General features: G+C 31.5%; 1 protein-coding gene across 3 annotated transcripts in view; it reads right to left on the reverse strand.

Annotated features, from left to right (window-relative positions):
* fz2 (frizzled 2) overlaps nt 1-22,820 on the reverse strand; it is a 200,360-nt gene that overhangs the window by 55,566 nt on the left and 121,974 nt on the right. Inside the window, exon 1 of one of the 3 annotated variants that reach the window (XM_088264025.1) lies at nt 16,577-17,410. The exons of the other annotated variants lie outside the window; for them this stretch is intronic. The gene's annotated coding sequence lies outside the window, so the exon portion shown is untranslated. Of the gene's footprint in view, nt 1-16,576; nt 17,411-22,820 lie in introns of those variants that run through there. 3 annotated transcript variants of the gene reach the window in all.

Below are 22,820 nucleotides of genomic sequence, written 5' to 3' on the forward strand. Positions count from 1 at the left end.
TTTCTGAAAATATGCGAACGCACGTTTTTCGTTTAATAAAAATATCTAAAGTTTAAACCTTCATATATCCCTTATTTCTCTACATATTTCAATAGAGTGTTTTGGATAGTCTTGTGATTTTTCATAATAATTTATTAGCCAGTAATCACACATCGTGATATTTATCCATTAAAAAAGTGAGATTAGGGATGGGAACACTTCTCGGTAGACCACAATCCACAGCTAACGATCAGTTATCCAGCTGACCGGATGGCATATTGTCTCACTGATATGATTTATGTTATCTTCAACTAGTATGTTTTTTAGCAAACGTAATCGACGTATTTTATTGGCTAAATATAAAATAGCAATGCGTATCTTCGTTTTAAAATGTTCTGGATGAAATATTAGGACATGTATCATTTTAAAACGTAGTGTCTCACATAATATTTATCATATTTTATAATGTACTAAATAATAAAGACAAAATATTTAATATTTTACATAATTGATATTACTAAGAATTCACATATCATAATAATAAATTATGTTTAATGTTAGATATACAAATATAAAAGTAGGTCAACTACATATGTACATGCATATGGTATAATATGTACGCAAGCACGTTTTTCCTATTGATATATAATATATTTTTAAAATTTAATATACATAAATATGGTTTATTCTCTTTTAATACCAAATAAGGAAATAATGCTAGGCTGAGATAAACATTATCGATCAAATTAAGGAAAGTGTGTTAAGATCAATTAGACATTTGGAACGAATGAGTGAGGAAAGAACGGTTAAACAAATTTATGAGACGAAGGTAGTAAGAAAAAGATGCAGAGGAAGACCAAGGAAAACTTGGCACCATCAGGTATGTCAAATACTTGAAAGCGGCCGGTTCAGGGGTTAAAATAATCGGCGGGTTTGTATGAGGAGATGCATGAATGTGAAAGAAGCGAAGAATGTTTGCAAGGACGGAGTGGTATGGCGTTATATTTTCTATGCTTACTCCTACGGGGAAGTTGTGTGATGGTTGGTTAGTTAATATTTTGCTTTTACAGTGTATTTTGTTTATTTATAACAATCAAAGTCACCTGCAAACGAGTAAAGGCATAAAATTTTTCGAATACAATGGTAGCGTATATTTTCTTATAATATTCTATTATTGTTTTATCCTAGACCAAAGTTTCTATTCTCGAATCTGCGATATTATGCCGGATATGCCACCGTTGTATTATTACGAAAAGCAATCTTGCAGGGAGATCTCGTTCAAATGTATTTCTGGTCCAATTTAAACACGGTCGACAAAGAAAAGTAATAATTATACTCGATCTTACGAAATATTGACCTTGAGTCGATTGGAAGGATTCCAATAACCATCGATAACGCATCTTCGAGCGTGGAATACCTGACCAATTAGTTGTAGTTTAGCACGACTTTATTTTATAATTTACCTTCTTGTCGCGTATCTACAAAGTAAAATCATAGTAAATTAATTTTTCACAGTATTTTGTGGATCAGTTAAGTACATAATAAAATGATTAGTGTAATTTTCACTGAAATTTATGAATTTTCGGCGCAGTTTACCAGTTTTTGATAATGAGTATGAAACTTGACATAAATGTCTTGAAAATCAAGGTATGATAGGATTACAAATGAGGAAAGAATAACAAAAAAAGGTAGGAAAGTGTGAAAACATATTAGTGTCTTCAAATAGTCTAGTCCATTTTTAATTAATGTTTTACTTGGTAAATACCACTATTTCTTAAAATCTACTGTGCCACGTGTTTCATTTCGATTTTCAAACACCGTATGATGCGGAATGCTTCGAAACACGTGTCACAGTAGATTTTAAGAAATAGTGGTATTTACTAAGTAAAACATTAATTAAAAATGGATAGATTTTATCACAAAATGACTGCCAAATCAATTAATGAAATTAGTCTAGTCCAATTGCTTTAACCTGCAACAATATTTAAATGCTGCTGCAATATTAAACTTGTACTTAAAAATCTTACTCCACGCACACTGGCGTTTTAAGCAGTAGTAATTAGCATTCGCATTTGACTTACGGCAGAGTGTGAGCAGAGTGAGATTTATGTGTTAAATTTGATCCAACTTAAGCAGCTGTACCGACTACTTTAACCTACTAGTCTTTTCCTACTGTAAAATGACTTGGGGATAGCGAGATATTTTTCATCTAACTGAAGAATAGCTCTCCCAGTACATGATTGAAAATAAATGAACATTAACCTACCCGCTTCTAAGGTCATGCTTATGCGCTTGTTAGACAGTATTTTCATATTTCAATTTAGCTGTCAGTTGGCTAATGTGATATTCAATTACCGGAGTTTTTTCTCTCCGAATTACTCCTGCCAGAAGACTGACGTCACATACACGGTGAAGCGTCAAACTGTATCTCAAGTATTTTGTTTTTATCATTTAATTGAATACGCTAAACATATAACGTAAATAAATACAGTATGTATGCATATTTTATGTCAAAATAACACACTTGAAGTAATCAAATGGCTTATATGAACATCTAATTATATTGAACAAAATTAAAGCCTCCGTATTGAATATCTCACGTATGCTATAATCTAGTAAACTTTTATTATCCTAAGTTATTTATGAAGCAAGTTTTTTATATGTTTTAAAACGATTTTAAACGAATGACACATTACGAATTTTCTGTATTTTTTAAATTTATTTTATTTTCAGATTTACTTGACTCAAAAAGATTCCATTAAGAAAAAGTCAGCCTTTTAAATAAGACATCCTGCGTTTTAACCTTATTGAATCAAAAGGTTACGAATAAAGAAGAATATTGTGATAAATAAATGTATCGTAGTATCGTTTTCTATTAATTGAGTTAAATTTCTTCTTCTTCTAACCCTTATCCACACCAGATAGTGCATAGGACACTGGATCGAATTACCGTAGTGTTACGTTGATCGTTGATTACATATTAAGATCATCAGTCCTGCCCTTCATATACCAGTCCAGGGTGATATCAAAAAAAATATTTAAGTGAAAAATCACTTATATTTATTTTGTCCCCGATGGAATTAGAACCCGGGACCTCATGGTAGCCAAGCATGCTAACGACTACACCACAGAGGCAGGCTTAATATAATTTGAGTATCGTAAATCGGGTATCGTAACGAAATATTTAATACAATTTACATACGAATGATACATTTTAAAGGTTTGTTGAAAACTATTTCTTTTTATCGTGAAATAAATTTAATTTAAAAACACTAATTTTGGTTTTTATACTTTTTTTGTATTTACATTATGAATAAATTTAAAGTATTTTGTAAAAAGGAAATTTTGTCCGCAACGACATGAGTAAATTTGATAGGATCTAATTACATAAATACACATTTCTCATGAAGAGTTTGTGGTAAAATAAATATCTGTGAAAATACTCCGTTTCGATCGCTGTAAGTCTAAATTCCAATTTAAAATTAAATATGTAAATATCATAAGCGGATTCAATGAGTTCCTCAGATGAAGCATTTAGGTGTTCACATAATGAAGTCAAAAACGGAATATAATTTGAATGCCGAATGATGAATTAATTCAGAAGAAGACGCGCCTTTTCAATATCTCGGATTTACATAATTATACCAAAGTGATTCTAATAAAATCACGAATTTCTAAAATTCGGATTCCATAGATTTACGAGTAGCTTTTTAAGGTAAAGTAGATAGATGGTTCTTCATTAAGATTCCGAAATAAAATTTCAATGTCACAAATGAATAAATAGGTACAATATTTGTTTTATCTTTTTTTATATGGAGGAGTTAAAATAATTTTTTTCGAGACATCTTTTTCTTCACCTAGTTTCCATCCACTCTTGAACGAAAGCCTCCTCCATCTATTTCCACATCAACCTGTCTTGTACAGTCTGCATTCAGCTCGAACCAGCATATCGGTCGAGGTCATCCTTCCATCTCAACTGTGGTCGCCCTACACTTCTTTTCGTCTAGGTCTCCAAGTCAGCATTCTTTTTGTTCATTTGTCGTCCGGACTTCTGGCTACATGTCTTTCCTGCTGCTATTTCTGAGTCATTCTTCTTCTTCCTAACTCCATCCCAACTTGTCGTCTTTGTAGACTGTTACGGTCAGCGCTCCTCATCCTTAGGTTATAGGACTTACAACCTTGGACGAACTTGTTTCCTCCGCTTCACTTTGCTTGCCCCTGGAATTCCGCATGCTGGCCCTGACATATTGTCAGTCTCTGGATCACCGAAATAAGAAGTCATTACACGGTGGATAATATCAGTGACCCAGTCTTTTCTTTCACCGTTTCATTTCTGACTCAATCTCTAAAGGTCCTAACATGACTCTTTGGGTCAAGCTTAACTTCTCGTGTTTTGTGAACAATAACTCACAAAACTTTTGTTTTGTGAGTTATTGTTTCTAGGCCATATATAGCTACTGGCAACGTACATAGTTCATACACCTTCCTTATCAGGTTTTTGAGTATTTTTTGGTTTCTTAGAATGTTTCCCATTTTTCCGAATTCTGCTTAGCTTAGTCCAACCCTTCTTCCAAGATTAGTAATTTACTTTTTGGAGACATAAACAAGTCGCTACACATATTGCTATACTTCTAATTCTATTAGCAGTGCTGTTATTGTGAGTGACGTAGCGAATTCCAGGTACATAAACCCCGCATTGTCTCATGAACGTTACGCTATATATTAAACAGAAATGCCGTGTTACAAAATGAACAAAGGATCGTTCGTTAATTACAAAATGACACAGCCAAGAAAGAAAACTGGGACATAATTCATACGCCGCTTCGACATCCGTATTTGGTCGACATAATTTGTTACATGACAATCACGCGTCAGTCCGTCAGTCGCGATAAGCTCCGCGTCATTGTGAAGGAATACCAGTCACTGTCCACCCGAGCTTCGAACCCCGAGCCCCCTCGCCGTACGGAGGGTGGCGCAACCCTTTTTCGGGAACTAAATTAAACGCGATCAATCAAAACGTCCCGGCCTGAAGGATTTAGCCCCAACTTGGGTCGTGCGGGCGAATTTCCGCGTTCCGGGTTCATGCCTTCGCATCGAAAAAAAACGTCACGGGAATAATGAGATCAAATTAAGGGATCAAAAAATATAAAGTTTTTAATAAAATGTCAAAGTTTTAATCTCGGTCAAAAATAATAAATTTCACATCAGGTCCAAAATTTTTCCTTAGCAAAATTAAAATTTCGATTTATCTTTTACGGGGTAAAGGAAAAACCTATTAATATAAACCCTTAACTGGAAATTAAAATTTCAAGTTTTGCAAAAATAAAGCTATACTTAAAATCGGAAAGTGGTAGAAATAAGTACTAATTATCAAGTCATAAATTAAAATGTAAGCTTCTCGTTCTGCAGGGGAAAAAATCGGTCGGAAAAAGGGGTGGATTATTCACATAAAGTTACTTTCATTAATGTTTTTCTCTGTATTTATAAATCTGAGGTTTACACTTACGCATTCCCAAAGTAGACATGGTATTTGTGGAAAGCGATCGGAGAAATAGTATAAAATATTATACCTATAAATGGTTAAAAAATAGAGTAATGTTTATTGTAACGTTTAGTTATTAATATATTAATTTATGAACATTGGAAATAACCTCAGTTTACATAAACAAATGAATATATATAAATATGTATATATATATATATATATATATATATATATATATATATATATATATATATATAAATATATATATATATATATGTATAAATATATATATTTATATATATATATATATATATATATATATATATATATATATATATATATATATATATATATATCCGCCAAAGTGACCGCCGAATCAATAATTGATGCTTTAAGCTTTAAGGCTTACCTACGTGTTCGGGTTCTTAAGTTTCATACATAACTACACATATATGATTTTATGATGTTTGAATAATTAAGATTAATTAAATAAATAATTATGTATTTATTGATTTGGCGTTTAATTTGTAGAACTCCATTTTAATTTATGTATTAATTTAAAATCAAACACAGATTTTTTGAGTGTACTTAGTTGTATTTTATTAACAAAAACACATAAAAAATTATATTGTGACAATTGTTTCGCCTTGTTAGGGCATTATCAAACCATTGGCTACTGTTGTCTCCCATAAATTATTGCTGCACGTGTTAAAACTGTCATTTAGAATTGTAAAGCTACATAAGGACCGTAGTCCATTTGATCTTCACATTCGTTTGATAATGCCCTAACAAGGCGAAACAATTGTCACACTATAATTTTTTATGTGTTTTTGTTAATAAAATACAACTTAGTAGACTCAAAAAATCTGTGTTTGATTTAAAATTAATACATAAAATAATTATGTTATGATGCTCGCATTGTGTTAGATGAATGGGATGATATTGGTTATAGGATAGGTAGTTATTGTGAAACGGCAGGGGTGTAAAATGGTTCCCTTCGGGGTGAGAATTGAACTTTATTGTTCTAAATATAAAGTATCGTCAACACGAGGTTCCGAGCGCGGGGGTAATGTATGCAGATTAACAATCAGGGTTCAAAGGACCATTGAAAATAGGAGGAGTGGAAAAACAAACAATTGGCACCCCCAGTCGACAGGAAATCAATCACCCGCAGACAACCGACAACCTCAAACCGGAACTCCCCACCGGAAAGAAAATTTTCCGATATCCAACACTATCGAACTGAACGACTTTGTCTACTGGTTCGTGCAGAAGCAAGCAATACAGCATTTTTGTCCGAGAATTAATAAGACATCCTTGAGTTAAAATACAATTTTTTGTATTTATCGCTTATTTGTGACGACAACGTCACGACTAAGAATTAGAGAGATGCATTTGAAGCGCTTCTACTGTGTTAGGTAGTCATTGTGTTGGGTTGTGGTCCCGTGGTTAGTGTCGCGGATTCTTAAGTCAGACTTTATCGGTTCGAACCCACTCTACCACAATTTGATAGTTTTTCTAAAAATGAGCCGCTTAGGTTCACAGAAATAGTAAGAAATTGAAATATTTCTGTAAATAATAAAAACACAAATATTACTGAAAAATCAAATGGAATTAAGTCGTAGATAAACGTTAATATACAATATTCGCGTGATGTTGATCTTTAGCTTTTTTTCTGAACACATTTTTGAAATATCGCATAAATGATTAAATTTTTTTAAGTATGACATTGTTCTCGCGAACGAGCGATATCTACTGTAATAAAATGAAAAAAAAAACAAATTTGGGTTTTAAATGATACAATAGATTTAAAGAAATAGTGGTATTTGCTAAATAAAACATAAAGTAAAAATGGATAGATTTTACTACAAAGTGACTGCCGAATCAATTAATGAAATTATTTCAATGATAAATTTGCACTAATTCCGAGTTTAATTTTCATCTTTTTCAAGATGTAATTAATATATTGTATATCCATGTATTTATAGACATTAGCGAGATCTGATTGTTTGCAAGTAACTGTGTGGTACTCTCTAGTTAGTTTTAGTTTATTTTATTGAAAAAGTATGGAAAATATTGTATAACATGCTTTCACTATCTAGTAACTGAATAAAGAGACTTAGTGTTAATTTACATATATTTGGTTTTGTTATTCTAGGCAAGATACATTTATTTTAATGTGATTAACATATCTGCTATGTCTAGTTATTTTGTGGCGACGTTATTGAGCTGTTTTGAAAAATAAAAATATTTGTGTGGCTTTCACCCGAAAGCCATTATCTCCAAACTGAATAAACGATCAGCGTTATAGCTTAAAATACTCGCTTAGAAGCTAATTGAAAAGACAAACCCTAATGGATTTATTAGATAAATCTCTCGAGACCACATCTGCTTTCACTTTTTTCCCGCGGCGACGGATAAAAGTTATATTTTGTTAAAGCAATAAATCAAGATAATCCGGCGGGCGATAGAGGACCTGGAGTTAAACCTTCACTCTGCGGAGTTGGAGCGACACTTCTCCCACTGGGCGCAAGTTAAACACCCCGAAAGTTTCATGACCCGGAGGGAAAAACTGTTAATATTGCCATTTATTTTCACTCTTCTCTCCCAACTAGGTCAGGACTCGGGACTGGTGGCTGCTGGCTCCTGCCTGCCGGGTGGGTAGGAACAAACTAACTGTGCCTAACTTATAATGATGGGAAAATGTCTCGAAATCGAAAACGAAAATATTTTTAAATCTTATTATTGTGTCACACACTTATCACAGTGTGTGTTTGTGTTTTGTGATTTATATGTTTATATTATACATATTCGTACCGCTCGTTCCCCTCCCTACAAATATCCAACTCATCCTAGCGAGCAGGAACTCAATTATCTACAATCTTTTACTTATTTTTTTTTAATTTAACGGAATCTATCGTTTAAAAATAAGTTTAAGGTGATTTATAATTGAAAAAATATTATTTAATTAACTTGACATTGGCATAATCAATAAATTCTATATGCAACGCTATTCTATATAAAAATATGTATATTCGTACTAAAAAATAAATATTATTTTATTACAGGTTGTACCCGGCTACGTGTTGCTATGGTTCTGTCAGGTTTAATGGAAAATAATGAAGAGAGCATACAAATGCAATGTTGTGTCAAAATTTCAAAGCAATCGGTCTATTTGAGGTTGCAATATGAAAGTCTTGTCGTTTTCATGTGCAACGCTGTGTCAACGTTTCAAAGATGCGAATAACTTAAGGAGATTTACGATTTTGAACATTTATATTTTTATTCTTAAAGATTTGGCGTTGAAGAATTCAATTAAGAAATCCATAATAATATACAAAAAAGTATAAAAAGAGTAGTATTTCTGCTGATACGAATTTGAATATACTGATGTACCATACTACGAGTTTAATGTGTAATTCATTGTTTGTATTATGTGTTTAATTTTGACGTTTCAGTTAATTTTTAAATGTAATTTATTACTGTCGACGGGCAACGAGACCAGTCGACTTGCAATCAGCGCTTGTTTATTCATAAAATTAGCTGTCAATATTCAGATTTTAATTGGACGTGAATGAACTCACCAAAAACCATACATATCATATTGTACGATGCGCAGTTAATTTCTATATTTTGATACCAAAATAACAAATGTTGTATTTACGAGTATGTTAAAGCCAGAATGAATTATTATAACACATACAATACTACTTTTACGCAGTAAAGAATGAAATAAACATGAACCAGTGTATTGACTGTGATCCCATTACAGTAGTTACAGTATGAGAATTTATGCATTTTCTTCGTAAAATGTATTTCTGTACTGTTGAAGGATTTGTTTTCTTTGCTTTGCTATTGTCCAAGGTATTTGTACTCGCGTTGCGAACAAAATGGGCGTAATGACGGATAGCAGTGCAGTATTTTCATTTATATTTATTTAACTATAAATATATCAACACATATGTTTAAAGTTATTTTGTGTATATATAACATTTATCCACAAAATGTAGAATGTATAAAAAAATTAAATTTCATTAATGTAGTACTATTAAAAATATGTCCGCCTCCATAGTGTAATGGTCAGCACGCTTGGCTACCATACTGGAGATCCCGGGCTCGATTCCCAGGGGGGGTCAAATAAATAATATAAGTGATTTTATCACACTAATATTTATTCAATATTACCCTGGATTGGTACCTGAAGCAGAGGGCTGATCACCTTTCCTTCATGTGTTAATGATCAAGATAACACTGCGTTTATATGATGCATTGCCCTATGCACCATCGGGGTGCGGATAAGGGTTGGATAGAAAATGAATTGAAATTGAAAATATATATTTTTTACTCATGATATTCATATTTATTTTTTATTTCATCGCATAATAACAAATTACAATAATGTGCCCTCGGCGAGTTTTCCTGCGTTGAGGGTACATTTAACCATATTAATATGTAAAATTATAAGAAAGAAAAATGATGTGTTTTTTATCTTTAACTAACTTTTTTATCTTTTACAATTATGTCAAATGTTACCTGGGTTAAGAAAAAATTAAGTTGCAATTTATAGTATTTTGAGTCTTAAGAAAAAATTAAGTCGTGTTTATCCTCAGAATATAAACAGATACTTATGACCTTACTAATAGGTTTTACTGACGTAAAATTTTTTCCATTCTTCCTCTTCAAGTCAATAATATAAGGTATTAAAAAAATACTAAAAATGTAAGGTTAATTTAGTTTTTTGCATCTGATACATACCATTCAATGAATCTGTAAATAATTTAGCATTTTTGATTTATTTATTGATTTTACGTTCAATTTGTAGAACTCCATTTTAATTTATGTATTAATTTTTAAATCAAGCACAGATTTTTTGAGTCTACCAAATTATATTTTATTTAAAAAAAATACATTAAAATTAATATTGTGACAATTGTTTCGCCTAGTTATGGCATTTTAAAACGAACGAAACATTCGTTTGAAAATGCCATAACTAAGCGAAACAATTGTCACAATATTAATTTTTATGTGTTTTTTTTAAATAAAACACAACTTAGTAGACTCAAAAAATCTGTGTTTGATTTAAAAATTGATACATAAAATAATTAACCATTCTGAACATCGGTTAAGAAAGCAGAAAATAATATTGTTCTCAGCAAAGTGTGAATCGAATTCGCTTCACGCCAAATTGAAATGATTTTAATGTTTTGCAGCTCTCAGGATAGCAGCACAGTGTAGGGGGTATGTTGAATGTACTGCACGCGGTAAAACCGGCAACAGTAATACCCGAGCTCAGGGAACAATACACCATTGAACACGTGTTAGAGTTGTGAAGTTCATTGTCCATTCTCGCGAACAGAGTTTTCGCCCGTAACCATTTTTCTTCATTTGTAGACTATTTTTTGCACCATATGTTTCAGGTACAACTGCGAAAGGAATAAAATTTTTACACGTCGCTCACTCCTTTCAAGAACGTCATAAAACAGAAATCGTCAATTTTCAGTTGTGCATGTTTTCGGAATGCCCAGAAAATGTACTATATCCTAGCAAAAGCGGCTTATTTTTAACTTAATATTTACCCGCTACAGGGCAGAAAGTGTTGTTTTTGCATTTCGAAGAAAAGGTATTGTTTAATTATTTTTTTTAAATATACTTAATATTTTTCAAATTGAGAAAAAACCTTCAGGTTTTACTTAAAAAGATGTGTTGCACAGTAAAAAGTTTAATAAGTGGGTTGATATTTATTTTTCAAACATTGTATTATATTTTTAAAATTTAAAAACGTTCTCCTGAAAAATCTTTTTTTTTTTTGATTTATGACGTTCTTGAAAGGAGTGAGCGACATCCGACTCATCACGTCCTCAAAGATTACATAAGTACCTAGTACTTATCGGTGTATTTTTTTATATTTAAGTCCACTTATTGAAAACTGACAGTCTTCCCATACATTAAGGAAAATTGTCGCCAGTTAGCACGAAGGAAGAACATGATTTATGAATTCATTTATTTATTTTAACTTCATGTACAGAAAAAAAAACATGTTCATTGGCGGACTTATTGCTAAGAAGCAATATCTTCCAACCAACCAAAAATAGACTTGTGATATTAGTCAAAATGTTTGATACCTTATTTAGCTGTTTGCAATCAGAGGGTAGATAGATAGTGCTTGAACAAAAAATACCTATGTTCTGTCTGTATCCCTTGATACGTTAATTTAATTTATTTATTTACTTACATAGCTACATATAGTATAAATTATGTAATTATTAATTATTATAAATTATTATTATAGTATTAATTATTAGTATGGTTCCATTTCTCAACTCTAAGAGGCTACATATTTGAGAAGATTTGGGACAGAAATGATTGGATGATAGAAATACGGATATTTATTCAAAAATATTTTATGAAATAAAATGACTTTTAATTGACCAGTGACTGGGTTTCGTCGTTACCGGCATTATCAGACTGTGTCAATGATATCGATAACGACGAAAATTGTTCAAATAAAATATGTGTGGAAATAACTATGTATAAAGTTGTTATTTTATTATATAAAATGCACTTCCACCGAAAAATTAGAGTAAAAAACTTAAATTTAAACTTCTATTTGTTCAACTACGACAAACTATTATAAGTAAAAAAAAGAGTAAATGCTGCGGTATTTTGATATTTTTTAATAAAGACTCAGGACTAAATATAAACATTTATTATTTTTTAAATTGACTAAATTAAGAAAAGGTGAATGCAATGGAAAAAGATCATGAAAGGCGACATTAGTACGGCATGAATAGAGCCTCATTTCTCTAAGGAAACTAATGGCATTACATTATATTACGAGCGAGAGCAGAAGGCTCTTGTGAAGGCTTTCGTTTTATCATTTATCATCCCTCCTTTTCCTTCATTCTACCCTCGCTGCTCGGGGCAAAGGTTGCATTTCAGCAACACTGACACAGACGGGGGTGGCGCCTTTTATTTTAAATACGCGTGGCTAACACATTTTTCGTGTCTTACAAAAACCAACGTCAATAAATATAAAACAGCTTTTTATTTAATGCGTTTGATGTTTAATTTGAAAGCTTTTATTTACATTTTTAATTGTAACATATTTAATATTACTAGTGGTGATAAAACTGTAACATTATTAAGTTATTTTTAAGGACAGGACAATTCTAATTAAATGTGTAATTTTTTTTCTTCATTATTGGTCTCGACCGTTAGTCAGCATCACAAAATCAGCCACCTATCTTAACGTACCGTTAGTGTCACAAAATATAGAGCAAAGCCTTAATAAAGAGTTGAATTAGATATTTAAAGTTAAAACATAAGGATTGTGTGATATTTTTTCTTACATGTATTTGTTATATTAGCATTTTTTTTACGAATTATATGAAACAACGAAAAAAGTGTAAAAAGAGAACTCCGTCGACAAGCCTTATCAGGTGGCTTTGTTGGTTTGCGTAAAACAATAGATTCCTTGAACATAACGTAACGGAAACTGACGGAAAAGAATATGTATATAAAATATAAATAAATAAGAAAGTTACAATTACAATTCATGTATTTTCAAATGAATTATGTTGGTACACGTAATTAATAAGTCCATGAAAACGGTGTATAATAAACAGCGTTTTTACGGTTTTATAATCCTGCCTGTGAAGTAGGTTTTTAAGAAGGCTGTGCAGGCGAGGGCGGTAGGGAACTGGGGGGAGAGTCTTATGATTAATTAGCTTCTTTCGGGGCGGAAGGAGGAGGAGCGGGGAGCTGTGCGGGGCGGGGGGGGGGGGCGATATAAACGACAATTAAGGAAAATATGACCGCCTCTGCTGACTCATTACTTTCTTTAGGAAAATTATACAAAGATTCACCTGCCAAGAAGGCTTTGAAGCGGGCTGCATTAAACATATAATAAAATTAAGACTAACGTCATTAAGGATCTCAAAAAACGCCGAACTAAATTCATAAGAGTGATGTTCAACTGCGAAAATGTATTAACTAGGTAAAAAATATTTTCTGCTTCCGTAGTGTAATGGTCAGCACGCCCAGCTACCGTAATGGTGAGGGTTCGATTCACAGAAGGGGTCAAATATATACAATATAAGTGATTTTTCCACTCCAATATTTATTCAATATTACCCTGGACTGGTACCTGAAGCGGAGGGCTGATCACATTTCCTTCATGTGTTAATGATCAAGATCACACTGCGTTTATATAATGCAGTGCCCTGTGCACTATAGAGTGCAGATAAGGGTTAAAGTAAAGTTAAGTAAACATCATTTTAAAGGATCTAAGAATTATTTTAGATGGTATGGACATGTTGAGCAAATGGATAGCGAGAGAATGACTAAGAGAATATATGTGGCGAATGTGAGCGGGAAAACAGAACGAGGACGGCCGATAAAGACATAGCACGATCAGATCAATCAGAACCTAAAATCTGGTGGTGTCGAAAGTCTGCGTAATCGGAGGGCATGTATGACTAGATGTATGGATGTGAAGGAACATGGCGTATTCGATGTGATGGAAGTAGTTGTAGTAAGAATTCAATATGCTTAGCAAGTAAATAAAAATATTTTTTTGATTAATTGATTCGGTAGTAACTTTATGATATAATCTATCCAATTTTACTTGGTAAATACCATGGTATTTTGCATATTAAAAGCATTGTTAACATTATGGTATGGTAATATAACACTATCTTTATCATTCATCGTTCATTTACTTACTAAGTAAATTAAAAAAAAGACTTTATTTTGTTCACTTTTATTTTATTTGACCAATAACTGGGTTCTGTCGTTACTGACATCATCAGACTGTCTTATTTTATAAAAAGCAGTTTCATCAAGGAATATTAAGACAAAAAATAAATGATTGTTTTACTTTTTAAACTTTATTTTGCTTAGTAAATATCAGTATTAAATACATACATAGTTGTATTTAACATGTTAAAGTTCAATCTAAAATAGATAGATATTATAACTATTTAAGTAATTGCCAAATCGATTAATTAAATGATTGTATAATGTCTTCGTGTAACAATAAAAAAATCTCATTAATTATTCCATGTAGCTAAATAAAATACTACTTGCTGAAAAAAAAACACCTTTTCAGTCGGGATATTATCTTTAAATATTTACTTAATAATGTAGGTACGTTTTCATTTTAAAATTACAATAAAAAGCTTTTATTTTTATTTTCTTGGATGTTTTTCGCAGATACTTTGTGGCACATTTTATAAAATAAAACAAATTTGTTTTTAACCACTTTTTATTGGTACACTTTTTTCTGATGATGACAACATTCTTGTCGAAACCGGTTGGAAAAAGTGTACCAATAAATACTGGTTATAAACAAAGTTGTTTTTTATAAAGTTTATTTTTATTATTTGATAACAGTTGATTATTGCAATATTAGTCAATTAGTTTTTAATGAGAATGAAATAAATGATGTTTTAATAATGATATAAGAACAGCAAAAATAAAACGTCTCGTTTTGAAGTTAAAATCAGTTTTTATATAAAATATATACAGCTACTAATAAACAATACTGTAACTATCTTACGGTATTAATGTAGGTACTCAAATATATATATATATATATATATATATATATATATATATATATATATATATATATATATATATATATATATATATATATATATATATATATATATATATATATATATATATATATATATATATATATATATATATATATATTTTACCAGAACGTGTAAATCTATGTTTATATTTTATTAAAAGTACCTAACTTTCTTTCGCCTATAAGAGTACGGCAAGTAGCGCTGGTAATATTACTGTTGTAAAACTTAATACAGATATAAAAATCAGTCCAAAAGTAAATATCGGCCGGCCGATAATATAAGATAAGATAAAAAGGGCAATAGCAATGAGTTTACCATGAGGACAATTTACACACAACACAACATGGGACACGGGATAGTATCTTTACCATTCAGAAAATATTGCGCTTGGCAGTCAAGATATGATTTGATTTATTTTATGACCTCATAGAATCTTCACGGGAAACTAATATTTCAAGTTTATTTATTTATCACAGAGGTTGCTTTGTTTACACGATCGTTGCCCCGAATAACAACTCTAGTTTATCAACTCGAGTCAAATCATAATTTATTATTCAACGCTATGACAGAAATCAGATAAAGGAAGTGAGTATACGTCAAAACATTCCGTAGGAAAAAATGTATTTAGATACTTTTATTTTTATATTACCAGTCTGATGATGTCGGTAACGACGAAACCCGGTCGCTGGTCAAATAAAAATAAAGTGGAAAAGCCAAAAATATTGGTTTTAATCTAATAATGTATTTAAATACAATTAAACGTATCACTCTTAGTAAGACATCTATATTTTATTTTATTATATTTTAAAACATTAACATACAAGATGTCAAATTATTTGTACATCTAATACGAAATGCAAGTCATGGGTAAAGTTTTAAAAGTAAAACGTTAAAGCGCTGGCGATCAGTGAATTCATTGTTTTATTGCAAACACGCTATTTGTTCGTCTTTACGAGCGAGACTAATTGTCGGCCGTTAAATTCGAGAAGGTGAAAATATACTGCAGAAAAGTCAGATAGACGAATATATCATAAAACAAGAGTAATGCAATGGGAAACAAACCATAAACCTCACGTTCGGGCCCCATTCTCCACCCCTTTGTGGGAATGCATTACGCATAAAGCAACATGAGCCGCCCAAGACTACATCTGGTAAGATACCGATTTTCATTACATTTTTTCACTGATTTTTTCACCTCCAAACAATTAAGGTTAAATTTTCCCTCCCATTTTCAACTAATTTAATGTGGGACAGACTCGGAACTTTAACATTGTCAGAGTTTTGGCTGAATGACAAACATTACATTTTTCACTCAGCCAAAACTGTGAAAAGTCCCATGACTTTTTTGGTAATATATAAAAAATACTTTTTATTGTGTAACCAGTGATTTTTGGTATGTTATAAAGGTATTTTATTTGTTTTTTTCTGAGTATTGTAGTAAAAGGTCCTTACAGGTTTTTACATACATTACTTTACATTTGAATACGGGGGAGTTACTACTTATACTTACAAGTACTGTAGTAGATACAGTTGTCTGCAAGGTAGATACAGTCAATCGCACCTTCGACTGCTCACATTTTCTTCAGGTTGAAGCTGTTGTTGAACTCGGAAGTGTCAATTTGTTAAAACTCTGCAGCATAGTCAGATAAACAAGTGATTACGAGACTGACCGTTTGAAGGCTCTAGATGACCCCCGTGATTTGCATACGTTCTGGAGCGCGCCACAATTTTAAAGTACGCACAAATCAAATCACATTAACAACACACCGCGATAAACCGCGAAACGGCCGCAATAAATAATCAGTTCTCGGGAAACTCTCAGCGCCCGGATTGATCGCGACAATAGTTTTTACGATCACTCGAACGGTGGAGGATTAGCGGCGAGTCGCGGGGGGAGGGGGCGCTATCTGCCACTATTGTGATAACGCAGATTGCGATTGCCGGGAATTCGAACAACTAATAATTTACGACAAGTTTACACAGTGTAAGCGCATAATGTGGAGCAGTTTTCTTAGATAAAGAGCGCGGCAAACAGCGAACGTGATTTATCGGGATGTAACGGCGATGTCAAACATGAGCGGGAACGCTTATCGTAGATACTTGTATTTTAATTTCGTATATTTTATCGGTTATTTGTACAGTTGGTCGGTAGCCGAACTGCCGTGAATCTTATCTTGTAAGACACGGCTAATCAGTTCGATCTAGAGAGGACGCTTATTACATGTGAATTTAAGCCTTTGCTGTGGAGCATCGGATGTTTCGTTACTCGGATGTCAACAGAGTAAGGCAAGAAGAGTTGGTTGTGATGAACACTTCTCGTTCCGGCGGACGTTCAGCGTCGTCTGACGTCGCGGCGCTGGATCTTCCCCGCGAAGGGTGGCAGGGGACCGCGGGGCGTGGGGCGGGGGCGGCGGGAGAGGCGGAGCATCGCGGGCATGCGTTATTCGACTATGTCATATTAAAGCCTGATTTATTTGAAATGAGAAAATAGTTAATAACTGCAATTAAATCCATTTTATTTAAGGCATTTTATTTTTATAAAGAAAACACATAAATATTTTTGGTACTGATTTTTTTTATGAAAGCTGAAAAAGTTTGTTTGTTTAGCAGTTGACTTATGGATAGATAAAGCCGTTCAGTAGGTACCTACCTTAACAAATATAAAAAAAAACATATATATAAAGAAATTTAAAAAATAGATGATATAAAATACTTAAAAAAATTAAAGCTCATTACATATAAATCTTGAAAAAATATACAAAAAAAGACTATTATACCATTTATGGTATTATATAACATTGAACCACGAGTGTAAGTCCCTCTCCAAGCACAAGAGCTCAGTCTCTTTTTTGGAGAGACACAGCGAATCGAAATATAAAAGTTTTCCATATGTATAAATGTTTCAAATGTATTATGTTATAATTAAAAATATAAATATATTAAATAAATAAAAATGGATATATATATATATATATATATATATATATATATATATATATATATATATATATATATATATATATATATATATATATATATATATAATATATATATATATATATATATATATATATATACATATATATATATATATATATATAATTTACATATATAAACATATATTTTATAAATATATACTCATTTTGGGCTACGGGATAAAGGTTAACAAGTCTGAAACACAAATAAGAAAGAGAAAAAAAATCAACAAAACTAACACAGAGCAAAATATAAAATATAAAACATTGAACGATATTTTATTTTACAATTAATAAGTAAATACCACTTTTTCTTAAAATCTATTGTAACACGTGTTTCGATGTAATCCGCACCATTTTCAAACACCGCATGTGAAGATAAGTCTAAATTTTAGAGTTGTGTCCTTGGGACGTTGAAGGTTTAAGAAAGGGTAGGAGCTGTATTTAATTTTTATTTTATTTTTTATCAGTAGGAACGTAGACAGTAGAGGGAGACTTTAGCCATTGTCATATTGTAAATATGTGTTTTTTCAATTATTTTTTTAATGAATTTCTATAGTTTCAAAATGTTGCAGTTTATATTATTTATTGATTCGGCATTAACTTTGTGGAATGACATATCGCTCACTCCTTTCAAGAACGTCATAAATCAAAAAATGAAAATTTTGAGTTGTGCATGTTTTCGGAATCCCCAGAAAATGTACTATATCCCAGCAAAAGGACACCCCGCCACAGGGCAGAAAATGTTGTTTTTGCATTTTGAAGAAAAGGTATTGTTAATTCTTTTTTTAAATGTATTAAATATTTTTCAAATGGAGAAAAAACCTCCTGGTTTTACCTAAAAAGATCTGTTGTACAGTAAAAAGTTCAATAAGTGGCTTGATATTTATTTTTAATACATTGTGTTTTATTTTTAAACTTTAAAAACGTTCTCCTGAAAAATCAAGTTTTTTGATTTATGACGTTCTTGAAAGGAGTGAGCGATATGTTGATTATTAAAAAAAAACTTGAATATACCACTTTAATGAGAGTTATTTTTGTATATACGACTAGTTTCGAAAACTTACAGATGTTTTCATCTTCTGGTAAAAATTAAAACTAACGAACAAAAAATATATTTGAGGGTATATATAGGTTAATAAATATAGGGGAGGGAGGGGAGATTTAAGGAACAAGATTCTTTGTAAAAGGAAACATTGAAAATAATGGTGACGTATTTTGAAACAGTATATTATTAATTAACGTTTTATCTGAATTTTGCAGTGTATGACATTTCATAGTAATATTTTTTTATGATTTCTACGTTATTTTTTTATATTTCTGCAGTGATACGGAAGAGGGGTACAAGTCTGTAAAATAACAAAGACTTGTGCCCTCTTCAGTATCACCACAGATTTGTAATCGTTATCTATTAAAATTCCGCCTCCGTAGTGTAATGGTCAGCTCGCTCGGCTACCATTCTGGAGGTTCTGGGTTCGATTCCCAAGGGGGGTAAAATAATAAAAGTGATTTTTTCACTGTAATATTTATTGAATATTACCCTGGACTGGTACCTGAAGGGGAGGGCTGATCACCTTTCTTTCACGTGTAAACGATCAAGATAACACTGCGTTTATTTGACCCAGAACCCCTATGGACCATTGGGGTGCGGATAAGGTTTTTATTATTATTTATTTATTATTATTATCTAATAAATGGTTAGAGAATAAGAATGTAGAACGAATGAGTGAGGAAAGAACGGTAAAATAAATTTATGAGGCGAATGTAATTAGAAAAAGGAGCAGGGGAAGACCGAGAAAAACTTGGCACGATCAGGTATGCCAAATACTTGAAAGCGGTCAGGTTAGGAGTCGAAACGATCGGCGGGTGTGTATGAGGAGATGCATGAACGTGGAAGAGGCGAGGAATGTTTGCAAAGACAGAGTGGTGTGGCGTTCTATTCTCTCTGCCTACCCCTGCGTGGAAGCGGCGTGATAGTTAGTTAGTTAGTTAGTTTTAGAATTCTAAAAAATATTTTTTTCTAAAACATAATTCATAGCTCTTAAATAAATTATTAATTCTTTAACACAATTTATAATTCGTAACACCTTTTTGCTCGCAGCCTCTTTCTGGCATCTCTGTGCTGTATTTGTGCCTTCCACCCTTGCGCCGGTTAGCCGGGAGATAAGCGACCGTTACGGGCGTCGCTAAATGTCTTTGAGAAAGTGAATGTAACGAAAAACCACCGATAACGGCGCACTTGTTGCCAGTCCTGGTACCTTTTCCCGAGCGCTCGTTCATCTAACAGCACTTTAATAACATTCCAATCTTTATTTCACATACAACCGCAGAGAAATACATTTACCATTACAGATAGAAGTTGTAGGTAAGAATTCACTTGGATAAATAAATATAACAACTTTCTTTTAACTTCTGTTGATTAGTTTTCAGTTCAGAATGAATATTATACATTACTACTAAACACTGTCTAAATTTACATACGTATTTGTGATTGCAGTAATACAACATATATATATATATATATATATATATATATATATATATATATATATATATATATATATATATATATATATATATATATATATATATATATATATATATATAACGTGGTGATATTATTATTTGTATATATATATATATATATATATATATATATATATATATATATATATATATATATATATATATATATATATATATATATATATAATATATATATATATATATATATATATATATATATATATATATATATATATATATATATATATATATATATATATATATATATATATATATATATATATATATATATATATATATATATATATATATATATATATACATTATATATATATATATATATATATATATATATATATATATATATATATATATATATATATATATATATATATATATATATATATATATATATATATATATATATATATATATATATATATATATATATATATATATATATATATATATATATATATATATATATATATATATATATATATATATATATATATATATATATATATATATATATATATATATATATATATATATATATAGGGTCCGCCATCTAAAGTTTTTTTTTTCAACTAGTGCTTATTTCGTGAATGGTAACACTTAGCTCATGTCTGATTTGACAGATAATTAGTTTTATCCTTCCGCTGAGTTGGAATATGGTTGTGTATACGCTTGAACAACGCTGGGAAATATTGCGACATTACTTTGAAAATCATGGTAATGTTGCAGAATGTGTGCGAAAATTGCGTACGGTTTTTGGAAGAAGAGAAGCACCGTCAGCTCCGTATGTTCGTTATCTTGTGAAAAAAGTGAAAGAAACTGGCATCCTCATCGATAAACCAAAGCGTGAAAAGCCAAAAACAGTGCGTACACCCGAGAATATCGATGTTGTGGCAGAAAGTGTGCGTGAAGCGCCATCAACATCAATTCACCGTCGTTCTCAACAATTGAACATTTCGGAGACATCATTGAGACGAATTTTGCATAAAGACCTTGGTATGACGCCATACAAAGTCCAATTGGTTCAGGAGTTGAAGCCAACTGACCATCCAATGCGTTTTCGCTTCGCTGAGTGGGCCTGCGATCGACTTACAGAAGATGCCGATTTTGCCAAAAAAATCATCTTTTCGGATGAAGCTCATTTTGATCTTGGCGGGTATGTAAACAAGCAAAATTGTCGTATTTGGGGCACAGAAAACCCGCACGCATACATTGAAAAGCCGGTACACCCAAAACGAGTCACTGTTTGGTGCGGATTTTGGTCCAGAGGCATAATTGGGCCATTTTTCTTTGAAAATGAGCAAGGAGTGGCCGTTACAGTCAATGGCGATCGTTATCGGGCCATGTTGAACGGATTTTTGTTCACAAAAATTGAAGAGGAGGATATTGGCAACATTTGGTTTCAACAGGACGGCGCTACGTGCCACACAGCCGAAGCTACACTCGATGTTTTGCGCCCTGTTTTTGAAAAAAAAAAATTTTTTGGCGGACCCTTTATATATATATATATATATATATATATATATATATATATATATATATATATATATATATATATATATATATATATATATATATATATATATATGTGTGTAATATGTTTGAAAAATAAATAAATACTTAGTAAAACTTAGATAAAAAATAGCGAAAAGGTGACTAATATCTACAAGATAATTGGCACAATTCAAACGGATCCTCTTTCCTTTTTGTGAATGTAATCGAGAGAAAATTGTAGAAAATTTTGCCGCTTTTGCCGTGGGCGACGCCGAGGGTGCTTGAGCGTTTTTCCGACGAACAAAGTCGCCGTTTTCTCGTTTTAGGATATAGCCGGAAAATTCAATTAACCGTTTTCTTTAGGAAATAATGTAAACAGAACTGTTCATTAGTTTTTGCGGAAGCTTCGAAATGAAGCGATAGACATTACTGCAATTAAGAAAATGTTTAAGAAGGTATTTTGTATCCAAACGTTTAAGATTAATATCAAAAGATGAATATAAAAAAAAATCTAAAAATACTGAATGTATACAATACATGTATTCATCATTTACCGGGTTCAATAATTCTTTACCATTTGTCGAGCACGCTAGTCCTGATTTATACTTTTTTTCTTAAAACAAAACTGATATTTTTTCCTTTAACGTATTTTCTTATTACGAAGATTCAATTTAACTTTAGGCGTTTATGCTTTATAGTGATACAAACATTTAATATAGATAATAAATATTATTTATAATT

The sequence above is a fragment of the Brachycentrus maculatus genome, unplaced genomic scaffold (genome assembly GCF_059751285.1).
Source record: "Brachycentrus maculatus isolate JH-2025_06_01 unplaced genomic scaffold, ASM5975128v1 h1tg000212l, whole genome shotgun sequence".
In the NCBI taxonomy this organism is placed as follows: Eukaryota; Metazoa; Arthropoda; class Insecta; order Trichoptera; family Brachycentridae; genus Brachycentrus; species Brachycentrus maculatus.